Here is a 27175-nt window from a genome sequence, read left to right on the forward strand (position 1 = left end):
TTCCCCACTAGGTAAACAAATTGGCATCCTACCTGGAATTGTGAAGTGTAAGTAATGCAGGAAAGAGATGGTCATTGAGTTTGCAACATGGTCTTGTGTTTTGGAAATGGCCATGGGCAGTGTGAAGCAAGTTTGTTGAATGTCTGCATAGAGACCTCATGGGGCCATGAGGATGAACAGTGGATTGCAGTGGGACCCAGTGGAGATGCTGGGACTATGAGATGGCTGACAGGAAAGCTGCCAGCCCTGGATGAACTTCTTCAATATCGCGAGTAGCCTATCTGGAGGGGTGGAATTGAAACTCCAGAGACTTGCTGGTTAGAATTGTCGGACTTGGAGACTTGTGACTGTGTAGAGTTGTTGGGCTTAGAGTTACAGAGTTTGATGTTTGCTCAGTTTAAATCTTGTATTGGTTTAATATTTCTTTGCTATGCCCAATGTCATCTTTTGCAGTGTGAATGTTTATACTGTGCCATTATGGGTTATTGGGAGATTATTATTATCATTATTATTATTATTATTGGTATTATGGCTCAGTTAAAAGTTTGTGGTGATGTGTGAACATCATAAGGATTGATCAAAACTTTAGGGACTTTTAAAGTTGGATGAATATATTGCATTGTACATCATGTATGGTTATCAGTTTATGGGGGCCAGGGGCAGAATGTGGTGTTTTGATTCAGGCGTCCCCCATAAACTTAGGTGTTCTGAATGCTAGGTTCCAAGCTGATTGAGATTTGGGAATTAAGGCCTCCTTGAGGCAGTGTATTGTTGGAGGTGAGCTTATGGGTGTTATAGCCAGTTTCCCCATGCCAGTGTTTGGCACACTCCCCTGTTTCTGTTGTCCATCTGATGTGGGACAGGGGGTGATGTCCACCCTCTGCTCATGTCATCCTTTTCCCCTGCCATTGTGGAGCTTCCCCTTGAGCCTGTAAGCTAAAATAAACCTCATTTTTTTCCCCATAAGCTGCTCTTGGTTGGGTGATTTCTACCAGCAATGCAAACTTGACTACAACAACTACTAAGCCATCTCTTCAGCCCTACGGCCTTTAAACATTCTTCATAAATCCTTAGTGCTTACTCTTTTTTCTCTGGTCTCTTTAACTGTTATGATTGGATGTATTTAAATATTTTAAGGTAAAGGCTAACCACTAAATTCAGAATATATATCCCAACCACCAGCAAGGGCTAGAATTTCCTGAAGTATGGATCTTATTTACTAAAACTTCCTTCTACCTAATACTATAGGCAAAATGATCCCTTAGTAAGTGCTCAATGATTTATTGTCACTTTTAGTCTTAAATTTTGTTGGTTATAAATGTTGCCTGTCACCTGGGCTTTTTGCATTAGATTGTGCCAATAGCTAACATTTTTTTTTTCAGAGGTTTTAAAATCCATTAAATACTTTTTAATTGTAAAGACAATGTTTTCAACTGTGAAAACATAAATTCAGTGATAAAAAATTTTATCTGTGAAATGAATTTATTTATACTTTAAGACTGATGTAAATCATACCACAATTTTATGATCTAATTAGGATAAGTGTGTTTCTAGTGTCTAACCGTATTTACAATCTGTGGCCCTGCAAAGATGAGAATGATTACTTAAAAATTTTGCCCATATAATTAAATAACTCTATCTTAATTCAATATGAAGTTGACATTTTATCTTACTTTATTGCTTATGAATCTATTGTCTATAGTTAAGCTAATATTTGTGATTTAGTTTATATTAAAATTTTAATTATTTTAATTACATAATAAAGTTAGGTTGTACAGACAGCTATGAATCATAACAAATTATAAAAGAGAGGGAGATATAGAGAAATCTCTAGGTCAGCCATGAAAACAGTTATAATTGGGAAATATAATCCAAATAGAAATTGGATGCAAGAAAATTAGAAGTTTCACTAAAAAATTAACCAGTTTGATGGTGTAGGCTACATATTTCTAGTGATTTGTATTTGGGTTGGAAGCTGTCTTCAGTAACCAAATATGAACTGCTTGTTAGTAAGATAGGATCATCCAACTCTGTTTGATAGTGTGCAAGCATTCTGTGAAAACAGTTCATGTTACACAAGTTATGCACATGATTTGTAATCTATAAAATACTGAGAAAAGCAAGGTGTTGTCCCTGACATGGTGTTATTAAATACCTTTACAGTACCTGTGCATATTTCATCCTATTATATTTTTTACACACCCCTGGAGCCCAGATATAGGATTACTTGCAGATAATTTATTACATTTTATTTTCATAAGGACTTGATAAGATTATAGGCACATTTCTCTTTCAGACATTTTGCTTTATTTTTAAAGAAAATAATTTAGAATCATCCCAAAAATATTTCAGAGGTTTACACTTTGTGTGATGGTCAGAATAACTGCACAATAACTACCTTAAAGAATTTTCTTTTAATTCCCCATTCTTCTGCCGTGTTGCTGGCCAGCGAGTGGAAGAAAGGATAGACATTTGTAACCACTTGGTATTTACTAACCACCACTTTCCAGACTGCCTGGATCTCTGTGGGAGGAAAAGGGAACCTACAAATGCTGTGATTTTAGTTCCTTACAGTTGGATGACTGATCCAGAGTTGAATCTGCAGCTATAAAAATTAAAAACTGTAGAATTCGTGGAAATATTATCTTTTGTCAGACTAAGGAAGATGCAGCTTCCTTTCAGAGAGAAGTCTGGGGTATGATGGCCACATTTGTTTTCTGCTGAAATTGGCTCAAGACTTCCATTGCTCATTGAACTATCAAAAATCTTGCAGTTTCTTTTTTTGAGGGGGGCTCCTTCCTCTATTTTTTTAACCTGTATCCCAGTTTCTAGAACTAAAAAAATCTTTCCTAAATACAACTTAAACTACTTATTTATTTATTGAGAACTTTATCATATGAACTTACTGCATATTGGTTATATTCCCATTGCGTTATACTCTAATGTTTTCCCTCCCCTGCCACTGTTCCTCTGATGGCCCTCCTCCATTATCAATATTCACTGTGGGATCACGAATGCACCAGTCAGCTTCTGTGGAGAGAATGCCTTAGGGTACACCATCCCATTCTGTGGCTCTTAAATTCTTTCTTCCCACTCTTCTGCAAAGTTCCCTGAGCCATGGAAGGCATGTTATAAGTATCCTTTGGTATTGAGCTCTCAGTAACCTTTGATGAACTTTGAGTCTCCTCAATGTCTACCACCATCTCCTTGGAGGAGGTTCTCAGGCTACTACTGAGAGCAGCCTTCTTATTTAGTCTACTACTTCCTGTGTAATGTTTTCTGCCTTGACAGGTATAATGGAGATGACTCATCTTGTGCTTGGCAGTCCACTGTCTTTTCCTATCATACTGATAGATCTTGGGTCATCCTGGTATTTGCTGCCATCTGTGGAAAAACAAATTCTATAGCCAAGAGTGAGGGCAACATAGATCAAAGGCGATAAACATAGACATTTGGAAGACTTTTTGATAGTCATTACCTCTCCTTTTAGCTTTAGCTTTAGGACAGTGGAAGCTTCCTTCTAGGGTCTATGACTTTCTAAGCCATCAGTTTCTGAACTGGTTCTGAGTACAATGTACTTCTGCTTAAAGTATCTCTCCTTTTACTGTTTGATAACCAAGAGGAAGGTTTCTATAGTACTGATTCATTACATCATTAGTTTTGTTTATCTCACCTCTCTCTTTCTTCCCTTAGCCCAGTGCTTTTAGATTTTTCCATCCCCTTTATTTCCTGTCCCTCCCCTTGCTTGTCAAATATCCCTTTCCTCATATCTCCCTGCTTCTTCTCTTTCCAAATCTTATTGTAGCTTCCTTACCAGTACTACTGATGTTTACTTCAGTTTACAAACAAATAAAACTATTCCACATTAGGATTTGCATATGAGAAAGAACAAGCTATGTTTATCTTTCTGAGCCTATATAACCTCATTTAATGTGATTTTTCCAGGTCCATCCATTTTTTTTTCCTGAAGATTCAATAATTTCTTTTTTCCTTATTGCTTAGTAGAATTTTACTGTGTATATGTGCCACATCTATATTATTCATTCATCAGCTTATGGGCATCTAGGCTGATTCTATTTCTTAGCTATTGTGAAAAGAGCAACAACAAACATGGCTGAGCAAGTATCTCTGAAGTAATGTATAGAGTCTCTAGGGTATACGCCCAGGAGTGGTATAATTGGATCAAATCTTAGATCTATTTTCAGATTTTTGAGGAACCTCCATATTGACTTCCATAGTGGCTATACAAGTATGCACTCTCACCCACAGTGAAGGAGGGTTTCTTTTTCCCCATAGCCTCACCAGCATTTGTTGTCATTTGATTTTTTTTTTTTTAATCCTAGCTATTCTTATCACAGTGATTTTGCATCTCAGAGTAGTTTTAATTTACATTTGCCTATGGCCAAATATGTTGAGATCTTTTCAGATGTTCGCTGGATGTTTTATTTTTTATTTTTATTTATTTATTGAAGAGCAACAGAGAGAGAAAGAGGGAGAGGGAGAGGGAGAGGAAAAGGGAAAGGGAGAGGGAGAGGGAGAGAGAATGGGCCAGCCAGGGCCTCCAGTCACTGCAGACGAACTCCAGACATGTGCACCCCAGACATGTGCACCGCCTTGTGCATCTGGCTAATGTGGATCCTGGGGAATTGAGCCTTGAACTGGGGTCCTTAGGCTTCACAGGCAAGTGCTTAACGGCTAAGCCATCTCTCCAGCCCTCATTGGACTTTTGTATTTCTTTTTTGAGAACTGTTCAGTTCCCTACCCCACTTTTTGAATGGGTTGATTTTGAGTTTTTGTATATTCTAGACATTAAAATAGTCTAGACATTAAACCTTTATCAGACAGCTGGTGAAGATTTTCTCCCATTCAGTAGGTTGTCTCCTGTCTGTCTCTGTTTATGATTTTCTGTTGCAGTTATCTTTGGGTTGCTGGGGAAAAAATACCCAAACCAAATGCAGCTTGTAGGAGGAAAGAATTTATTTTGACTTAAAGACTTACGGAGATGCTCCACATTAGCAGGGGAAAGGATGGCATGAGCAGAGGCTGGACATCACTTCTTGGCCAACATAAGAAGGACAACAGCACAAGAGTGTGCCAAACTAACACTGGCAAGCCAGGGCTAATAAGACATCAAAGTCCACCCCTGGCAACAAACCTCTCTTCTACCATGCCTTCTTAATTGCCTTCATCTGGGGATCAAATATTAAGAACAAATGGGGTATAGGGGACACATAATTCAAACCACAGTTTCTTTAATTGTACAACACTTTTTTAAGTTTTTCTTTCATGAGATCCCAATAGTTATATGTTTGTCCAATTCTCTGGGCCATGGTGATCTTTTTCAAAAGGTCTTGGAGTGTTCTCTCCACTTTTTCTTCTAGTCATATCCTGCACTTACTCTCACATCACCTCATTTACATGTACATAAACAATAAAAGGTAGGATCCATAGATAAGAGAGAATATGCAATTTTTGTCATTCTGTGTCTGGGTTATTGCACTTAGTATAGATTTTTTTGGTTATATCCATTTTCCTGAAAATTTCAAAACTTAATTTGTCTTTATACCTTGGAAAATTCTGTTATGTATATTTACAGTGTTTTTGTTATCCAGTCAGCAGTTGGCATCTAGGATGATTTAATTTCTTAACATTTATATTTTATACCATAGAAATAAATATGGATTTACAAATATCTCTGGGGTAGGATATAAAGTCCTCTGTATAGGCCCAGGAGTGGCATAGCTGGGTTATGTGGGTCTTATAGTAATTCAATTTGTAGCTTACTGAGAACTTGATTTCTATATTGGCTGTATCACTTTACATTCCCACAAACAATGATTAAGATTTCTCCTTTCTCCACACCCTTCCCAGAATTTCTTGTCATTAGTTTTATTGATCATAGCCATTCTGGCTGAGATGAGATGAAATCTCAATGTGATTTAAATTTCATTTCCCTAATTGCTAAGGATGTTGAATACACACACACACACACACACACACACACACACACACACACACACAAATTTATTTGTGTTTCTTCTTTTGAGAACTATCTGTTCATCTCACTAATCCATTAATTAACTGGTAGTTTTGACTTTAGGTGTTTAATTTTTTTAGTTCTTTGTGTATTTTAGATTCCTCTTCTCTCTAAGGAACAGCCTGCAACTATTTTACCCCATCCTGTAGGCTTTCTATTTGCTTTACTGAGAGTTTCTTTTGCCATGCAGAAAATTTTACTTAAATGTAGTCCCGTTAGTTGATTCTTGAGACTATTTGTTTTTTAAAAACAGATTTTATGTGTTTATTTTCAGGCAGGAAGAGATAGAGGAGAGAGATAGATAGAATGGGCACACCAGGGCCTCCTCCCACTGTAAACAAACTCCAGATACATGTACCAACTTGTGTATTTGGCTTTATATGAATACTGGGGAATCAAACCTATGCAGTTAGGTTTTGCAAGCAAATGCCTTTAACTGCTGATCCTTTTCTCCAGCCCAATAATTTTTATATCTATGTTCATCAGAGAAACTGGTCTGCCATTATTTTGTTCTTATTTGGCTTATCTTTATCTGGTTTGGGCATTAGAATAATATTGGCTTTATATAATGATTTTAGTAGTCTTTTTTTTTTTGATGTCTTATTAGTTTTTTTTTTGTTTTGTTTTGTTTTGTTTGTTTTGTTTTGTTTTGTTTTTTCTCATAGCTGGGAATTCTCAACCAGAAGCAGCTTAGGGAATAAAAAGGTTCATTTTGATAGGAGATCCCATTATGCTGTCGAAAACATGGTAGGATAAAAAAAAGCCAGGAATCATATAACTATGGAGAAGGAGAAGGAAAAGGAGAGAAAAAGGAGGAAGACGGAGAGACAAGGTGAAAGAGAATGAGAAAGAGAAGACAGAGGGAGGAGAAGGAGGGAGAGAGGAGAGAGAAGGAAGAGGGAGGGGAGAAAGATGGGAGAGGGCAGTGCAAGTGAGGCTGGGCTGTAACACCTCAAGGCCTGCCTCCCAGGACACACTTTCTCCAGCAAGGTTTCATATCCAAAAGGCTCCCCAACCTTCCCCAAACAGTAGCACCATCTCTACAAATTTCTCAAGTGGCACTACCAACTGGGGATTAAATATTCAAACACAAGGGTCTACTGGGGACATTTTACATTCAAAATACCACAGTAGTCTTTCTTTCTTTCCTATTTTGTGAAACAATTTGAGTAAAGTTGGTACTAGATCTTTAGAAGTTTGACAGAATTCAGTAGTGAATTCATCTGGTCTTGGACTTTTCTTCATGGGAAGACTTTACTAATTTATATCTTCTTGTTTAGGTTATGTACATTTAGAAATGTATCAAATTCTTCTAGGTTTTCCATCTTTTTGGAATATAATTTTTCACAGTATTCTCTAATGTTGGAGCTCAATGGGGTCTTTTGCAGCAACTCCTTTTTTCACCTCTAATTTTATATTTTTGGGTTTTCTCTCTTTCTTTTGGTTAATGTGGCTAGAAGATTTATTCATCTTGTTATTTTTTCAAAGAACCAACACTTTGATTGATTCTGTGTATTATTCTTTAAGTCTCTGTTTTAGTAAGTTATTGCCTAATTATTATTTCTTGCTATCTTCTGGGCTTGGGATTGGCTTCTCATTGTTTTTCTAGCACCTTAGTTTGTGTGATTAGGTTGGTTATTTGACATCTTTTGTAGGTTCTTATGGCTATGAACTTTCCCCTTAAGACTTCCTGAACTATATCCTAGAGGGTCTAGTAGGTTATGTGATCAATTTTATTAGTTTCTAGAATTTTCAAAATTTCCTCCCTGATTTCAATGATCCACTGTTATTTCAATAGTGTGTTATTCAGTCTCCAAGCATTTATGTGGTTTCTGAAGTTTCTATTGCTGCTGATATCTAGTTTTATTTCATTGTGATCTGATAGGATATAGTAGGGAATTCTATTTATTTGTAAAGTTTTAATATTTTTGCCTTGTAGGCTATAATGTTCTTATTTTAGAGAAGTTTCTATGCACTATTGAAAAGAATGTGTATTGCTTAGCTATTGTATGGAATGTTCTATAGATATTTGTTAAATAAAGCTGGTCTATAGTATAGTTTAGCTTCAAGGCAACTACTGATTTTCAGTTTGATAGACCTATCTATATATGTGAGTAGGGTTTTAAAGCCTCCCTCTAAAATTGCATTGGAACCTAAGGAATCTTTTATGCCTTTTAGTATTTGTTTTATAAAGTTGGGAGCCCTGATACTTTGTGCATACAAAATTTACAGTTATAATGTCTTCTTGATGAATTGTTCTCTTTATGTGTGTGGCATCTCTCTTTATTTATTTGTTTGTTTATTTTTTCAAGATAGGGTCTTGTGTAAACCTTGAACTCATGTTGATCCTCCTACCTAAGTCTCCCAAATGCTGAGATTAAAGGTGTGTGCCACCATGCCTGGCCTCTTTATCTGTTTTATTTGCTTTGGTTTGATATCTACTTTATCAGTTATAAGAATAGCACACCCAGGCTGCAGGGATGGCTCAGCATTTGCCTGTAAAGCCTACCCAGGCTCAACTCCCAGCACTATGTAAGTCAGATGCACGTGGTGGCACACGTGTCTGGAGCTTGTTTGCAGTGGTTAGAGGCCCTGGTACACCCATTTTCTCTCTTTCTGACTGTCTCTTTCTCCCTCTCTAAAATAAATAAATAAAATATTTAAAAAGAATAGCTTCACCTACTTATTTATGACTTCCATTTTCTTGGATTGATTTTCATCCTTTGATGCTCAATTTGTTGACACCTTAGCTAATGGGATATGTTTCTTAGAGACATCAGGTTGTTGGATTATATTTATTTATTTATTTGGGGTTTTCAAGGCAGGGTTTCACTCTAGCCCAGGATGACCTGGAATTCACAATGTAATCTCAGGGTGGCCTCTAACTCACAGTGATTTTCCTACCTCTGCCTCCCTAGTGCTGGGATTAAAGGCATGTGTCACCATGCCTGGCTGAATTTTTATTTAAACCACTCAATTAGTCTGTCTTTTTATTGGTAGGTTGGATCCATTTACATTTTCAGTTGTTATTGAGAGACTTTTCCCTATGATTTTGTGCCACCCTGAGACTACATAGTAAATCCCAGGTCAGCCTAGGCTAAAACAAGTACCTACTTCAAAAAAGTAAAACAAAACGACAACAACCAAACAGTGTTATTTCTTTATCAATTGGAAACAAAGATAATTCTGCTGCATATAGCCCTCTTGGTTGACAGCCTTGAAACATGTCATTTTATGCTTTTCTGGCTTTTAGGGCTGATGATGACATGTCTGAAATTCTAATGTTCTTGCCATTGTGTTGGCATTTCTCCCTCATAGTTTTTATTGTGGTTTCTTTACTTTGTATTTTTGACATCTTGCTTGTGATGTATCATGGAGAGTTTCTTCTCAGGTTATGTGTATTTTGGAGTCTAAATGCCTCTTGTGTTTGCATTTTGACTACTTTTCTACAAGGTCTTGAACAGAGTTTTCAGTGTATTCATCTGTTTATTTGAATCTCTTCTATTTGGTCATTGGTCTTTTGTAGGAAGAGTCTTTATTGTTCCTATGGCATTCCCCTGTCTTGGTATTTTTGTCTTCCATTATAGTGGGTGGGTAGGCTGGGAAACAGGTGTGTTGGGTTGTTCGCTCATACTCTATTGCGTTTTTCTCATCTATTCAGATGAGTGTGGCTTTCAGGTTTAACTTGCTCCTTTTGTGAGTACTAGTTGGGAGTTTGTTTCATTTTCTGGGGGACCTTCTGTGAATCACTTTGCTAGTGATTGTGTTTCTTGTGGCCGCTAAAGCTGAGTCATATTGGTGCTCCCTTCTTATTTATCAGCAGATCTAGTTATGTCTAGTCGTAAGGACCATTTTTTATTGTGACCATGAGTGAAGTTTACCTATAGATGAATGATGCTGACTCATGGCCCAACAATGACATTGGCACAGGGCTTTCCAGACCTAGGGCATGACAAGAGGTGGCCCTTCTTTTCCCAGGGAGCAGTGAGAAGCGGCTCAGGTGCACAACTTCCTGGACTTACTGGATGAGAGGTGTGTTGTTACAGGATTTGCTGGATCTGGGGCATGGTGAGAGGTAGTGCAGGCACAGGGCCTCGTAGTCACAGAGTGCAGCTAGTGGTAGGGGTCTCCTTCACTGGCTGCAAGTGAGAGATGGCCTAAAGAACAAGGCTTTCTGAGCCCAGGGCATGGAGAGCAATGGATGGGCACAGGGCCTCCTCTGGGACTTGCCCAGAGCCTCCTTGTCATGGAGCATGGTGAATGAATGGTGGCATGGTTACATGGTCTCCTTTACTCAGGATGTGTGAGAGGTGGTAGGGATACAAGGCTTCTTGGATCTAATGTACAGCCAATGGTGGGCCAGTGCAGAGTCTCCTTTACCTAGGGAGCAATGACAGCTGGTACAGGGACAGGGCCTTCTGGTCCAGGAGTAAGGTGAACAGTGAGTGGGTTCAGGGTGTTCTTTACCCTGGATGCTGAGAAATCTATGTTCAAATGAACTGACATGTATTCAAGACCAAATAGCTAATGCTAAACCTTAGTGTGCTCTTCCTTAAAAATCATAGTGACATCATAGGTTATAGCATCATATTATATCATTATCTTATTAGCTCCAGCCACCTTGATATTTTAAGGAAGTTTTATAGCCTTTCTCATTTTTCCCTCACTGTCCACAATTTAAATCCTATAGTTTTTCTGAGAATATTTTATGCCTTTCTTAATTTATATGACATGACCTTGTTCCTTGCTGAGCAATACCTTCAGTGACAATCTGTGAACTTTTCCTTCTACATGTGTCCTTATGGTGAACACTTCATAAACTACTATCTTAGGTGAGTAATTGTGGATCATACTAAATCCAAGAGGCTTTGAAATTTCACAGTTAAATAATTTTGGAATTAATTTACTTAAAGTTAATTCAATACAGTTGGTTCTGTCTATGCCATTTCCTGTTAAGGCTGCTCTCAAAAAATCAACTCAGAAAGCTGCTCACTGTTGACATCTGTGATCACAACTCAGTCTCGGTCTCAGCGTGTGCTTTTAGCCTCTGGTCTGCTGATGCAAGAGAGACTTAGCTAGATTGTGCTTTCCATCTATCAGCTGAAGAAACAAAGTGCTGGAGTTGAAGGTAATTGAAGAAAGATAGATAGTAGCTGCATACTCTGTGAATGTCTATGGAACTACTTGGTTCCTCAATGTTAGACTACATTCCTTACTTAAATGTTTTTGTCCAGCCCCTTCAATCATTTATTGAGAAAATATAATTAAAGACAAGATTTTAAATTGTTTTCTACTTCATTCATTGCTTTCTTCATTTAAAAACAGTTTGTGAAAACTTGCCTTTAGGAATAACAAAATGGGGAGGCAAGATAAATAAATATGATTAAAATTATATAATTTGTAATGAAATTGACTCACAAAATTAAAAATGACATGAACATTTGGTATTTGATGACATGCCTAATAAAACTATTATTATTACTATTAGTTTTTTGATTCAAAGTCTGTCTACATAGCCCTAGCTGAAATGGATTTCTTTTTCTTTTCTCAAAATTATTTTTAAGTTTATTTTTATTTGAGAGAGAGGGAGAGAATGGGCATGCCAGGGTCTCTAACTGTTGCAAACGAACTCCAGATGCATGTGCCACCTTGTGCTTCTGGCTTATTGTTGGAGACGAGATGAGCCCTGAACAGACCTTTGCCCTGAGATAACCTCTGTCCTGAGCAATTTCTGCCCTGAGCAACTTCTGACCTTTCCTCATCCCCCCACCCTGCCATACCTAACTGATTCCATCCCCTCACCCCGCCACACCTAACTAATTAACATCCTGCCTGGCGACTGCAGAGACGTGAGAACTATACCGTGAATTCTTGGAATAACTGCAAACTGTCCTAGGCCAAAGGCCAAGAAGATTCTGTAACTTTCCACCACCTGCCTCCTCCAGCACCCCCCCCACCCAAGACCCTAACCCTAACCCTTAAAAAGGCCGCTGTGGCTCAATAAAATTGGACTCTTGACAAGTGTACATTTGCTTGAGTCTCTTCCTCTCTCTTGCCCATCTTATTTCAGGTTAGGGTCCCCCTCGCCCCCATGAATAACGAGGTCCCGTGGGTCGGGACAGCTTATGTGGGTCTTGGGGAATCAAACCTGGGTCCTATGGCTTCGCAAGCAAACACCTTAACTGCTAAGTCATCTCTCTAGCCCTAAAATGGCATTTCTTAAAGCCCATACAATGTTAGAAATGGTCTAGTGTCCCTTCATCCCTACTGTATAATTTTGTGATATTTAATGCCTTTATCCAAAGGGTTTATGATTAGTGGACAGAAGGGTGTTTTGAGATATTTTTACCAATGAAACTTAAGAGATATTATACTATTGAGAGTTATAAAGAGTTATAGTATAATATACCAACATAAGAAATCTCCTTAATGAAGTAGCTGACATTCTCAGAACTACATCTAACCCTTGTTTATTCTCATTGAAACTTACTGGGAGTATCCAGACACCCAACATTTTTATGCCATCATGTTTGTAAAAATTTAGAGAATGCATTTTTTTTTTTAATTTTTAAAAGATATGAACATAGAGAAACAAACAGCAACAGAAAACAAGCAAAAACCTTACTGTTACTACCTAGACACAAACGAGCTATTTTATTTGCTTCATAAAAAAACCTTGTTTCCATAAAGGATCAACCATTATGGAAGCAACAAAAATGTCAATGTGCATTAATTGAAAACACACCAGCATTGATAAATACATGTAAGCTATGGCAACATAGATATAATTATATACACGTCACTCCAACTGACGCATGCTAGAGACTCGCTAGCTACTAATTCTCAATTCATTTCAGCAGAAATAACTGAACATCTTTAGTAAAATATTGTTAGGAAACCTTTTGTCATTTCCTGTGTTTCATTCCTCTGCTGTTTAGAGAATCTGATACTTCTCTTGCAGTTTTTTTCCTTGAAAATGACCAGTTTTTATATCCATGCTTTTTTGGAGTTAAACCTGACCATTTACTGAACGTCACTTACGTATTATATCATCTAGGACAAAGCTGACTATGCCAAGGTGACAAAGGGGTCACCTTCAGGAAGCAGCGGCATAAGCAAGGTGGACATTCTTTCCTCATGTAAAAGCCACAGAGGCCTGATTATGACTGGCCACCGCCTGTCAGTTTCAATGAAGCCCCAGCTCCCAGGCCTCATTCCCAGGGCATGCTCAGCTCAGCTTTGCCTTTTATGCTTCATGTGTCACAGCTCTGTGGTGGTGCTTCTCATGGTCTGGGATGGCTTTTGAGGCTCTAGCTCCCACATCTGCAACCCAAGGAACAGGAAATTAAAAAAAGAGAACATTGCCAGGTTTAATAATTAGAGGAGTCAGATCAGACTTTATAATTAAAGGAGGATGGAATAATAGCTACTGGGTAGGAACCAATAGGTTTTATATCCCTCCACATAATCTGCCAAACGCAGGCTGCTAATCAATTATTCTAAAGGAAAGCTTATTTCTTTATTTCCGTCATGCTGTGTCTTTGTGAAATGTCTGGTCTGGCTGCTTTTGTGTTCTGCCTCTGAAACGTGGAGATTTTCTAACAGACTTGTTTTTGGTGAGGAAAGTAACAACCGGATTAAACTGGCATTGTTAAAAAAAAAAAAAAAGAAAGCCTCTCATTATGCAGAAATGTGAATGCTGTAATATTTCCTATTAAAATGATTAGTCTTCTTTGACAGGCAAATTATTATAAATAATCACATACTTGATAACTTTATGGAAAAGACCTTCAGACAGCAAACAGGATAGCCATGTCAGGACATTTGTATCTGGTTGACCCTAATATATCACTTTCTCTTTGCCAGGTATTATTTTTAAGGCCTACACAAGCACTACCGAGGCCTTTTCCATTTTCATTCTCTTGTGTGTGCCAGGTGGAGCTTCCACAGGTCATGTGGTGACATTAGCAGTGTGTAGATAATTGAATGCGTATTTGTTATTTTTATATTATAGAGTTTAATGGTTTTAACTTTTTACATTGCCTATACAGGCACATATACTATATGTAAAATAGCTTTTGAGAGTTCTTAGTAAACCTTTAAAATACTTTATTTATTTATTTATTTGCAAGCAGAGAGAAACATAAAGAAGAGAGAAAGACACATACACAGAAAATGGGCACAACAGGGCCTCTAACCACTGCAAACAAACTCCAGATGTATGCACTACTTGTGCATCTGACTTTAAATGGGTACTAACCCAGGTCATCAGGTTTTCCAAGCAAATCTTTAACCACTGAGTCACCTCTTTATTCCAGTAAAATTTTATAATTACTACATATTAATTGTATACCATGAAGGGTTTTATTGGGGTATTTACAAAAATGAATATGGTAGATTTACTCGTATTCTCTAATTAAGCTTTCTTACCCTATATTCCCTCTTCCCTGGCACCCTTCCTTTCCTCTTAGTTCCCCCTTTTTACTTTCCTGTCATCTTCCTTTTCAAGATTCTTCCTATGTCCCAGATCCCATTCTAGATTATCTCATTTAATTTTCACATCAGTCATTGAGGCATAGTCTGTATTTCATACATACAGATGATGAGGCTGAGGTCAATAGCTTGTCCAATTCACAGGGTAATATAAGACAGCATGCAGGGCATCCGGGTTGGAAAACTTGTTCAATAGTCCCTCTTTAGGGACAACATTTCCTGCCATCCCAAGAGTACACCAGCATTCCAGAGTAGCTGACTGTTGAATTAATTAGGAGGGCATACGCTGCTCTACCCTCTACACCAATGCCTTTCTTCTGGTCTAAGAAAGTGAGGTTCTCAAGTGTGGTGAGAGCCTCTGTATTTGCCCCTTGCTCTTCCTGTGCTGACCACTCATCCCTCAAACTCAGGCTCTTCTTTTTTCCTTTAAGATTTGCTAGATTTTTTCCCCCCACTTTGCCTTTACCCTCTCTTTAACTCCTCATGGGTCTTTTTAATTCATATTTACAGCATCCTATCACAACCCTTTTAATTGCTCTTCAGACCTACATTTAAAAAATTCAGTCTTCGTTTGGTGTATTGGGAAGACTCATGATTTGAAAGCATCTAACTGAACTGTGTTATTCAGGGTGACAAGTCCTTTTGTAATGTGAGAAATCACCACTTAGTGTTTAGGTCTCAAAATATCAAGATTGTCATTAGTTATCTAGTTGATGGGAATAAAAAATGAACACAACTTTTTAAAATATATTTTTTGAGACAAGGTCTTTTTCTGTTGTTAAGGCTGTTATCACATTCACCATGTACCCAAGATAACCTTGAAGTAATGAACACTTTCTTTCCTCAGCCTCCCACAGTCATGTTCAAGTTGGGATGCTCATGCCCAACTTGCAAGAACAGTTATAAATGTTTATATTACTACTCTGTGATTCCTATGTCTCAAGACAAATCAGTTATCTCCCCCACATCATCTTTCTCCTTTCCTCTATAAAGGGAATCTCCAGCTTTCTATTTGCCAAGATTAGAACCACGAATCTTTGCCAGTTTTTCCCTGCCTTCATGTAAGGGCTCTACCAACTCCCCTCCCCCTTTCTTCCTCTATTCCATTACTGCTGCCACTTTTATTTCTTTAACTATTATTATATTATATCTAATTGGTATCTCCATCTTACAACCTTGCTTCTTCAAAAATAACCATCATAGACTTGTGGGTAAGATGACAGCCAAACCAGCCTAGGGAGGGAGTTAAGCAAAACTCTAGCAAAATACACTCTTCCTCTGAAAAGTGAAGGAGTGTAGGTTGTTTATAGACACAGTGGGGAATCCAGCGAGACCAAGATCCACCAGAAAGGAAAAAAATGGCCAGAGTCCCACTGAGGTGATTGCAGCCAGGGTCCATGCTCCCATCCAGCGCAGTCCCGCCAGGTGTGCCAGGTGGCAGCAGCAGCAGAGAACAAGCAACAGATTTTTCAACTCCATCAGCCTTCTTGTAAAGTTAAGAAGTCTGAAGGAAAGACAGCTGAGATCCACTAAAGAACTACTGAAAATGCCAGCAACTCCAGAACTCTGAACTCTCCCATCCCCCACCATCAGAACCACAAACTTCTAGCATTCAGCCCCCAGTGGCAGTGCAGCAATCAGAGTGGATCAGAGGAACACACAGCACAACATGAAGGCATTGAGGCGGGTACCCAGCATTGGTGACATTGCAAGCCACCCCAAAAGGTAAATAAGGCTGACTGACAAAAAACAAAAACAAAAACAAAAACCAAACAGGGACACAGTCCTGCAAGAGCTAGTCTCTCTTTCCTTGTCAGTAGGTTATGGGGTAGATATTCTTGGTTAGCTTTACCATTTTCAAATAACCTGTATTTAGGGGTGGAATATTTTTGCCTTTGGTGCTTTCATATATATATATATATATATATATATATATATATATATATATATATATATATATATATATATATGGGGCCTTTGTTTTTTTGCTTCTGGAATTATTGGGGGCAGAGCCTGATCCAGATCCAAGTTGACCTGGCACTCAATGCAGAACAGAAATCTTTACCTCCCAGCTGACGGATTAAGGATGTAGAACAACACACACCCTTAGGGATTTTGGCTTTATATGAATATCTGTTTGTTTTAATCCCCACAATTACATACTTTGTGCTGCTTTTTATTGATTGAGTATGTTACTCAGTTGAAGTTTAGAATTTGCCAGTAAATTATTCCACAGAATCCAGTAGAATATTTGCTTAGCAAGCAAACTCAACACCTACGATTACTTCTGTGGCTTGATTGGAATATAAGAGCTACACCTGGCACCTTGAACTCATATCCTGAGGGTGTACAGAGGTGGATTGCTACCTCTAGGAACACTGCAGATAAGTAGAAAACCCAAGCATCAAATAAATTCAGGATACAAAAGTCGCTACAATATAATACAAGAAACTCAAAGAATCACGACAATACAGTCCCACCAAAAACTATAAATCCATCAGAAATGACCACTAATGAGACTGCTTTAAAGGAAATGCCTGACAAAGATTTCAAGAAAATGATGGTATTTATGCTCAAAGAAATCAGAGAAGAAATGAAGGGAATCAAAGAGGAAAATAAAGGAATTAAAGAAGAAAACAAACTTCTGAAAGAGAACAAAGGAATCAGCTTAATGAAATAAACAGGTCATGTCAAGACATGAGTAAGGAAATAGAAATACTGAAGAAAAACCAGGCTGAAATCTTGGCTGTGAAGAATACAGTCAATGAAACACAAAACTCTATGGAAAATCTCACCAATAGAATTGATGAAGGAGAGAACAGAATATCTAAACTAGAAGACCAGGTTGCAGATGTAATACAGTCCAATAAAGGGAAAGACAAGGCAATAGCAAGGTATGAATGGGAACTTCAAGATATCTGGGACACTATGAAAAGATCAAACATAAGAATTCAGAGTATAACAGAAGGAGAATGTCAGTCCAGAGACTTAGGTATTTTCAACAAAATTATGGAAGAAAAATTTCCTCAAATTGGGGGAAAAAAATGCCAATGCAAATATAAGAAGCTTTTAGAACACCAAACAGACAAAAACTGGAAAGAACCACTCCTTGCCATGTTATAATTAAACTACTGAACACCCAAATAACAGTTAAAACAAATGAGTAAAGGAAAAACAGGAAACATGAAAAATAAGAAAAATGGCAGGAATTAATGCATACCTTTCAATAATAACTTTTAATATCAGTGGCCTCAATGCACCATCCAAAATACACATGCTTGCAGACTGGATTGAAAGGCAGGATCCTGTCATTTGTTGCCTCCAGGAAACTCATTTCTCAATCAAAGATAGACACTGCCTTAGGGTGAAAGGATGGAAAATGGTATTTCAAGCAAATGGGCCTAGGAATCAAGCAGGGGTTGCTACCCTATATCTTACAGGATAGACTTCAAACCAACATTGGTGAGGAAATGTAATAAGGTCATTTTATACTGATTAAAGGAACACCCCAGCAGGAGCACATTACAATCCTAAACATATATGCACCTAACATGGGGGCTCCCATGTTAAGACTATAAGACTTAAAGTCACAGAAAACATCAAACACAATTGTAGTGGGAGACTTCAATACCCCTCTCTCATCAATGATGGATCATCCTGGCAAAAAATAAACAGAAACTTCTGAATTAAATGGTGTCATGAAACAAATGGACCTAACAGATATCTACAGAACATTCCATCCAAATGCTGCAGAATATACATTTTTCTTTGCAGCATGTGGGACATTCTCTAAAATAGATGAAATATTAGGACACAAAGCAAATATAGGACAGTTGAAATAATCCCTTGTACTCTATCTGACCACAATAGGATTAAACTGCAAATCAGCAACAAGAAAAGCTACAGAGCATTCAGAAGTTCATGGAAACTAAACAGTACGCTGTTGAATGATCAATGGGTTATTGAAGAAATCAAAAAGGAAATCAATAAATTCATAGAATCATATGATGATAACACAGCATACCAAAACCATTGGGACATAATGAAGGCAGTCCTAAGAGGAAAATTTATAGCTCAAAGTGCCTACATTAAGAAGTTAGATAGTTCACAAATAAACAATTTAGTGCTCCACCTTAAGTCCTTGGAAAAAGAAGAGAAAGGCAAACCAAAAAGCAGCAGATGAGAAGAAATCATAAAGATTAGGACAAATATTAATGAAATAGAAACCAAAAAAAAAAAAAAAAATCCAAAGAATCAACTAAACAAAAAGTTGGTTCTTTGAAAGGATAAACAATATTGATAAATCCTTAGCAAGTATGACAAAAAGAAAGAGAGAAGAGACACAAATTAATAAAATTAGAGATGACAAAGGCAACATCACAACAGATATCAGAGAAATTAAAAAAAAATCATAGGGACATACTATAAAAACATATACTCCACTAAATATGAAAATCTGAAAGAAATGGATTATTTCCTTTATATGACCTAACTAAATAAAATCAAGATGGATTAATCACTTAAATAGGCCTATAACAAGTATGGAGATATAAGCAGTTATCAAACATCTCCAAACTAGTAGGATCAATACTAACCTAAACTCCTACATCTTTCCTCCCTCCCTCTCCCCCTCTTCCCCCTCTCTCTCTCCTCTCTAACTCTTGTATATTAGTTATGTTCTTCCTCAATTTCTTAGTGAACACTGACCTGTAACCCCCACTTCCAGCTTGGGCCTACCATCCACAATGAACTTTTGATCAGAGAAACCTACAAGGTTTCCCAAAACAATGACAGACTTCTGTCAGAGTACTTGATGACCCACCAAAGGCCAGTGGTAAGACCCTATTGCTGAAGACTCCATACGCAGCTGATGCGTAAAGTGGAATGACATGGCTGGAAGCCAGGAGAGAGTCAGTCCCCAGACAGTCAGCATGTCTAGTGCCAGAAGGTGCTACATAGGCGACTGGGGGAAATGACCAAGATCTGTCCAAGCAACTCATTGTTTAACCTAATTAGCAACAAATAACCTGATGTGATGCCCACACAAGTGCAATAGTGGTACACAGCCATGGTGAAGAACCAATTGCTCTTGATTTGGCTAACTGATCCACTCAGTGGTACTAGACCCATAGATGGAGCTGGGAAACAACTCAGAACCATACCCAAACACAAGCCCAGTCTACAATATCAAGCTACCATCAATCACGGGGGAAAAGAGGGCCTACATCTATCAACTTGTCTATCAAAAAAGTAAGTGTTATCTCAATTTTCAGGGTGCTAACTTACTCTCCATTGGAGAATCTGCTTCTCTTTTTCAGATAGATGCAGATCCTAAGGAGAGAGCTGCCCCAACATACCTCAAAAGGGGCCCAACTGAAACTAAGGACAACTGGCGAAACAAGCAAGGGTGATGTTTTCCTGTGAACCAGATACCAGCACAAAGGGGAAGGAGACCAACGCAGAGAAAAATCAACTCCTGCCACATCAGAGAGCCACAGCCTCAAGGCCCCCAACACCTCATCACTGAAGCAGACCAAAAATGAACCCAACATGGCTCAGGGAAATTTTGCGGAAGAGGGGGCGGAAAGAATGTCAGAGCCACATGTTGGGTCATGATTTGCAGAGACATTTATCATACCAATAACTAGGGGCTAACTCCACAATGCACGACCCATTTACATCAACAAGGAGGGTCCAATGGGAGGGGGTAGATCACAGATGAGCCTAAACAATGGTACCAAACTACCGGTATTTACTGAAAAGAAAACTAATAAATTAAATTAAAAAAAAAATCTCCAAAATAAAATAAGTCCAGGCCCAGATGGATTCAGTGCTGAATTTTACCATACCTTCAAGGAAGAACTAATACCATTGCTTCTTAAGCTTTTCCATAAAATAGAAAAAGAAGGAATCCCACCATACTCCTTCTACAAAGCCAGCATCACCCTGATACCAAAACCAGGCAAAGACATAACAAAAAATGAAAATTACAGACCAATCTCCCTCATAAACATAGATGCAAAAATTCTCCACAAAATATTGGCAAACAGAATACAAGAATATATCAGAAAGATCATTCACCCTGACCAAGTAGGCTTTATACCAGAGATGCAGGGAGGGTTCAACATATGCAAATTCATAAATGTAATACATTATAATAAATAGACTGAAGGAAAAAAGTCCCATGATCATCTCATTATACACAGAAAAAGCATTTGACAAAATTCAACATCACTTCATGATAAAAGTACTATGGAGACTGGGAATAGAAGGAACATATCTCAATATAATTAAGGCTATTTATGACAAGCATACAGCCATCATACTACTAAATGGGGAAAACCTGGAAGCTTTTCCACTAAAATAAGGAACAAGACAAGGGTGTCCACTGTCCCCACTTTTATTTAATATAGTACTGTAAGTCTTAGCCATAGTAATAAGGCAAGAAACGCACAAAAAAGGGATACAAATTGGAAAAGAGGAGATCAAGTTACCATTATTTGCAGATTACATGGTTCTATATATAAAGGACCCTAAAGACTCTACCAGCAAACTGTTAGAGCTGATAAACACCTACATCCATGTAGCAGGATACAAAATAAATACACAGAAATCATTAGCATTACTATATGCTAACAGCAAACACAAAGAGGATAAAATCAGAGAATCACTCCCATTCACAATTGCATCAAAGAAAATAAGGTACCTTGGAATAAACCTAACTAAGGAAGCAAAGGATCTCTACAATGAAAACTTTAAAACATTCAAGTGAGGAATTGCATAATACACTAGAAATGGGAAAACATTACTTGTTCCTGGATTGCAAGAATCAATATTGTGAAATTGGCAATCTTACCAAAAGCAATCTACACATTTAATGCAATCCACATCAAAATTACAATGTCATTCTTCACAGAAATAGAAAAAAAATCCAAAAGTTCATTTGGAATCACAAAAAAACCTCTAATATCTAAAATAATTCTAAGCAACAAAAATAAGGCTGGTGGTATTACCATAGCTGATTTTAACATATACTACAGAGCCATAGTAATAAAAACAGCATGGTACTGGCACAAAAGCAGACATGTAGATCAAAGGAACAGAACAGAGGACCCAGATGTAAGTCAGGTAGCTATAGCCACCTGATATTTGATAAAAATGCCAAAAATATTCATTGGAGAAAAGATAGCCTCTTCAGCAAATGGTGTTGGGAAATCTGTATATATATCTGTAGAAGGATGAAAATCGATTCTTCTCTTTAGCCATGCACAAGAATTAAATCCAAATGGTATAAAGACCTTAACATCAGACCTGAAACTCTGAATCTGCTAGAGGAAAAAGTAGGGGAAACCCTTCAACATATTGGTCTTGGCAAAGACTTTCTGAATATAACCCCAATTGCTCAGGCAATAAAACCACATATTAACTGCTAGGACTTCATGAAATTACAAAGATTTTGTATGGCAAAGGACAATGTGAATAAAGCAAAGAGGCAACTTATAGAATGAGTAAAAAAATCTTTGCCAGCTATACATCTGATAGAGGATTAATATCTAGAATGTACAAAGAACTCAAAAAATTAAATAATATGAAATGAAAGGCCCATTAAAAATGGTGTATGGAACTAAATACAGAGTTCTCAAAAGAAGAAATACGGATGGCATATGAGCATTTAAAAAAAGTTCTACATTCCTAGTCATCAGGGAAATGCAGATTAAAACAACGTTGAGATTCCATCTCACTCCTATCAGATTGGCTACCATCATGAAAACAAATGACCATAAATGCTGGCAAGGATGTGGAAAAAGAAGAACCCTTCTATGTTGCTAGGAATGCAATCTGGTCCAGCCATTGTGGAAATCAGTGTGGAGGTTCCTAAGACAGCTAAACATTGATCACTATATGACCCAGCTATAGCACTCTTAGGCATATATCCCAAGGACTCATTTCATTACCTTTGAAATACTTGCTCAGGGCTGGAGAGATGGCTTAGCGGTTAAGTGCCTGCCTGTGATGCCTAAGGACCCCGGTTCGAGGCTCGGTTCCCCAGGTCCCACGTTAGCCAGATGCACAAGGGGGCACACGCGTCTGGAGTTCGTTTGCAGAAGCTGGAAGCCCTGGTGTGCCCATTCTCTCTCTCTCTCTCTATCTGTCTTTCTCTCTGTATCTGTCACTCTCAAATAAAAAAAAATATTTTTTTTAAAAAAAGAAATACTTGCTCAACCATGTTTATTGCCACTCAATTCATAATAGCTGGGAAATGGGACCAGTCTAGATGTCCTTCAACTGATGAGTGGATAATGAAGATATGGCATATTTATACAATGGAGTTCTATTCAGTGATATAGAAAAGTGAAGTTATGAAATTTGCAAGAAAATGGATGGAGCTGGAAAGGATTATACTAAGCGAGGTAACTCAGGCCCAGATGTCAAGTGTCGTATGTTCTCTCTCATATGTGGATCCTTGCTACAGATGACTTTTGAATGTGAAGGGCTTCTGTGTGAGAAGGAAAAACTCAGTAGCAAAGGCCAGTAAGCTAGAAAAGACACATAAAGGGAAGAGAAAGGAATTGAGGGGGGTAGTTAATAGGATCATATTGTATATATGTAAGTAGAAGAATAGATTAATGGGGTGAACAGGCCAAAAGTGAGGTCAGGGGAAGAGATAGAGTAAAGGAAAGGTGGAGGGAGGGGTAATCAAAATATATGAGGATATAAATAAATCATATGGATCCTCCTGTTTTGGAGAATGGAATACTCAGGAGCCATTGATTGTTGCTGGAAAATTTTCAGTGCCAGGATTGGATACCTTCCAGTGAGTTGTTGTCCAGGGAGGTCCCTGATACCCCCAAAACATTATAGGCAATTGCCAAGGCTGTTGGTTCCCCACCAGGAATAGATAAATGTAAGACCCTATTGCTGAAGACTCCATATACTTGGGCTGGAAAGCAACTGAGAAATCCTGCTGGAACTGAGCTGATAACATCTCCATGTAGACCAGCTGATAGAAAGCTGGAAGAAGCCATTCTGCATGCAGTTCAATGGGAGAAAGAGAAATCACCAGTGAAGATACTCATCAGCAGACACTGCAAGCCTTATAATTGGCCAGCCAGGCCTAATGATCCAATGGGTGCAATAGTGGCACATCTGTTATGGGGGAAACCAACTGCCCTCTAATTGGACTGGAGGCCCGCTCCATGGGAGGGAATATATCCCTTATACTGAAAACTTAAAACAGGGTTAGTCATGAGCCCTAGGGGTGTAATGTCTGCTGCTGTCTGGCTAAATGTACACATATGCTTATCAAACTGTCCAGTAAGCACTTCTCTTAATGTTCATACCCTTATATTAATGCTACTCTCACTTTTGGTAGAGAATCTTCTCTTTTCAGATGGCAGTGACCTTGGGATGACTCAGAAGGTATCATGGTGCTGGAAAGAAGTGACCACAGTGCTTAGTACTACAATATCTCGATCACACCTTCCAAGGCTCAGGAACTAATGTGTAAGAGGTGGAGGAAGCAATATAAGAGCCAAAGGAAGGGTAGGACTCCTTACAACATGCCCCCTCCAGACACAAAATGGCCTGGATATCCATGACCTCGCAGTGCCTGACACTGCCTACAGAAGACCATCATAAGAGGAGAAAAAGATCATGGCATCAAAATAGAAGAGAGACTGATTAAGAAGGGGAGGGTATATGATGGACAATGGAGTTTCAAAGGGGAAAGTGGGGGAAGGGAGGGTAATCCATGGGATATTTTTTGTAATCATAAAAGTTGTTAATAAAAATTTGGAAAAAAAATAAAATTAAAAAAAAATTAGTAAAATTAGAGATGAGAAAGGCCCCATTACAACAGATATCAAAGAAATTAAGACAATTATAAGGACATACTTTAAGAGTATATATGCCTCTATGTTTGAAGATCTGAAAGAAATGGATGATTTCCTTGATTGATATGACCTGCCAAAATTAAATCAAGATGAGATAAACTATTTAAATAGACCTATAACAAGTACAGAGATCCAAGCAATTATAAAACGTATCCCAACTAAAAAAAGCCCAGGCACAGGTGGATTCACTGTTGAATTTTACCAGACCTTCATGGAAGAACTAACACCAATGCTTCTCAAACTTTTCCATAAAATAGAAAAGGAATGAATTTGACCTTCTATAAAGCCAGTATCACCCTCATTCCAAGACCAGGCAAAGACAGAACAAATAAAAAGAAAATTACAGACCAATCTCCCTCATGAATATAGATATAAAAATTCTGAACTTAATTTGGGCAAACAGAATACAAGAATATATCAAAAAGATTATTCACCCCCACCAAGTGGGCTTTATCCCAGGGATGCAGGGATGGTTCAACATTCACAAATCAATAAATGTAATACATCATATAAGTGGTCTGAAGGACAAAAATTACATGATCATCTCAATAGATGGAGAAAAGGCATTCGACAAAATCCAACAGCCTTTCATGGTAAAAGTATTACAAAAACTGGGACTAGAAGGAGCTTATGTCAACATAATAAAAGCTATTTATGACAAACCTACACTGAACATAATACTAAATGGTGAAAACTCAAAGCTTTGCCGCAGAAATTCAGGAACAAAACAAGGGTGTCTATTGTTTCCACTTTTATTTAATATAGTACTCGAAGTCTTAGCTATAGCAATAAGGCAATAGACACTCATAAAAGGGATATAAATTGGAAAGGAAGAGATCAAATTATCACTATTACAGATGATATGATTCTAGACATAAAAGATCCTAAAACCTCTACCAGGAAACTATTAGAGCTGATAAACACTTTTAGCAATGTAGCAGGATACAAAATAAGTACACAGAAATCTGTAGCTTTCCTATATACCAACAACAAATTTGCAGAGAATGAAATCAGTGAATCTCTCCCATTTATATTTGCCTCAAAAAAAAAAAAAAATTACAGTACCTTGGAATAAACTTAGCTAAGGAAATGGAGGAGCTCTACAATGAGAATTTTAAAACACTCAAGTGAGAAATTGCAAAAGACACAAGGAAATGAAAAGATACCCATGTTCTTGTATTGGAAGAATCAATATTGTGAAAATGTGAATCTTACCAAAAGCAATCTACACATTTAATGCAAGCCCCATTAAAATTCCAATGGCATTCCACAGGAATAGAAAAAAAAATCCTTATTTTCATTTGGAAGCACAAATAACCAAAACAATTTGAGCAACAAAAGTTAGGCTGGTGGTATCACCATACCCAATTTTAAGCTATAGTACAAAGCCACAGTAACAAAAAGCATTGTATTGGCACAAATAGACATGTAGATCAATGGAACAGAATAGAGGACCCAGATGTTAATCCAGGCAGCTACAGCCATCTGATTTTTGACAAGAATCCCAAAAATATTCATTGGAGAAAAGATAGCTTCTTCAAAAAGTGACTCTGGTAAAATAGGATATCTATATGTAGAAAGATGAAAATAGATCCTTGTCTTTCTCCATGCATAAGAATCAAATCCAAGTGAATCAGGGACCTTAACATCAGACCTGAAACTCTGAAATTGCTAGTGGAAAAGGTAGGGAAAACCCTTCAACACATTGGCACAGGTAATGCCTGGGATGGGATGCCTTCCAGTGAGTCATTGGCCAGGGAGGTCCCTGTTGCCTCTAAAACATTATAGGCTTTTGCCAAAGCCCTTGGTTCCCCATGAAAAAGAGATGTTAAGACCCTATTGCTGAAGACTTCACATGGCTGAGCAGCAAACTACCTGAGAAATCAAGTTGGTGCTGAGCAGAAAACCTTCTCCCTGTAGCCCAGCCAACTGAAAAATGGAAACAGCTGCACTGTATATAGTCTTATGAGAGATAGAATTCATCAGCAGTGAAAACAGTGGACACTAGAAACCTGACATTTGACCAGACAGGGCAAATGACTGAACGAGTGCAATAGTGGCATGTCTGCTTTGGGGGAAACCAACTGCTCTCTAATTGGACTGAAGGCACACTCTATGTGAGGGAATATGTGCCTGATACTTAAAACCTAATCAAAAGCCTATGGCAGGGTATGTCATGGGCCTTAGGGATATAAAGCCTGCTCTTGTCTTGATGAATGCATATATTACTTTCACCAAATTGCCCTGAAAACACTACACTTAATGTTCATACTCATATTTTAATGCTACTCTCACTTCTGGTTAAAGAAGCTTCTCTTTTCAGATGGCGATGACCACTGGGATGACACAAAAGGCAACATAGTGCTGAGAAGAAAGGACGGAGGAGTGTCCAGCACTGAAACATGTTATACCACCCAAGGCTCAGGGTCCATTGGGGAAAAGGTGGTGGAAAGAATGTAAGAGCCTGTGGGGAGCCATTCTGGCTGGACTTGTATCCATAGCTCTGGGCTTCTGGCAGCAAGACATTAGCAAAACTATAGCAGCCTTCCTACAAGTAAGATTGTGTATCCTCAGTGTCAGGAAGCTGTCTGGCAGCAAGACATTAGCAAAACTATAGCAGCCTTCCTACAAGTAAGATTGTGTATCTGCAGTGTCAGGAAGCCGTCTGGCAGCAAGGCATTAGCAAAACTATAGCAGCCTACCTGTAAGCAAGATTAGGTATCTTCAGCATTTGGCTGGTCCTTTGTACTGA

This window comes from Jaculus jaculus, chromosome 10 (assembly GCF_020740685.1).
Source record: "Jaculus jaculus isolate mJacJac1 chromosome 10, mJacJac1.mat.Y.cur, whole genome shotgun sequence".
Taxonomy (NCBI): domain Eukaryota; kingdom Metazoa; phylum Chordata; class Mammalia; order Rodentia; family Dipodidae; genus Jaculus; species Jaculus jaculus.